Source organism: Trichechus manatus, unplaced genomic scaffold (genome assembly GCF_000243295.1).
Source record: "Trichechus manatus latirostris isolate Lorelei unplaced genomic scaffold, TriManLat1.0 scaffold00037, whole genome shotgun sequence".
Classification (NCBI taxonomy): Eukaryota; Metazoa; Chordata; class Mammalia; order Sirenia; family Trichechidae; genus Trichechus; species Trichechus manatus.
In genome coordinates, this window is record NW_004443973.1 from 13,971,671 (window position 1) to 13,972,543 (window position 873).

An 873-nucleotide genomic window follows, 5' to 3' on the forward strand; every position below is an offset into this window, starting at 1 on the left:
TTGCACATTATCTCTCAGATACCTCAACTTCTCTCCATCTCCACTGCTACCGCCTTAGTCCCAGTCAATCTTCTCCTCATGTGAATGTGACAACAATCTTCTAATGGTCTCCGCACAATCCCTCTTACATCATCTCCAACCCATTCTCCCCATTGAAGTCAGAGTAATCATTTCAAACAGCAAGTTGGAATTTGTGACTCCCCTGCTTGAACAGGAGCCCCGGTGCTACAGTGGTTAAGCATTCAGCTGCTAATCAAAAGGTCAGCAGTCTGAATCCACCAGCCACTCCTTGGAAACCCTATGGGGCAGTTCTACTCCGTCCACACGTTAAATAGTTTCCTACTGCCCTTAGAACAAAGTTCAAAATCGTCAGCCTGGCTCCAAGGCCCTGCATGATCTGGTCTCAGCCTCCTCTACCTTGTTCCGAACTCATCAGCTAACTCCTAGTCATCTTTGGGTCTTAGATTAAATGTCTGTGCACAAGGAGCCCTTCTTTCTTCCTGGAATAGGCCATGTGCCCTTCCCATCTCCTGTTTCACCTTCATAGCACCTTACACTGCTTCCTAGTACTTGTCACGGTTGTTTTGCATCTAAGTACCTGTTTAATAATGTGAGAAGCTGGACTATATGAAGAAGAACTTGGCATCAGGATTGGAGGAAGACTCATTAACAACCTGCAATATGCAGATGATACAACCTTGCTTGCTACAAGTGAAGAGGACTTGAAGCACTAATTGATGAAGATTAAAGACCACAGCCTCCAGTATGGATTACACCTCAACATAAAGAAGGCAAAAATCCTCACAACTGGACCAATAAGCAACATCATGATAAACGGAGAAAATACTGAAGTTGTCAAGGATTTCATTTTAC

The 873-nt window shown here is 44.2% G+C and overlaps 1 protein-coding gene across 1 annotated transcript in view; it reads right to left on the bottom strand.

The window, feature by feature from the left end:
• MYO3B (myosin IIIB) overlaps nucleotides 1-873 on the bottom strand; it is a 532,652-nt gene that overhangs the window by 336,994 nt on the left and 194,785 nt on the right. The window lies entirely within an intron of this gene.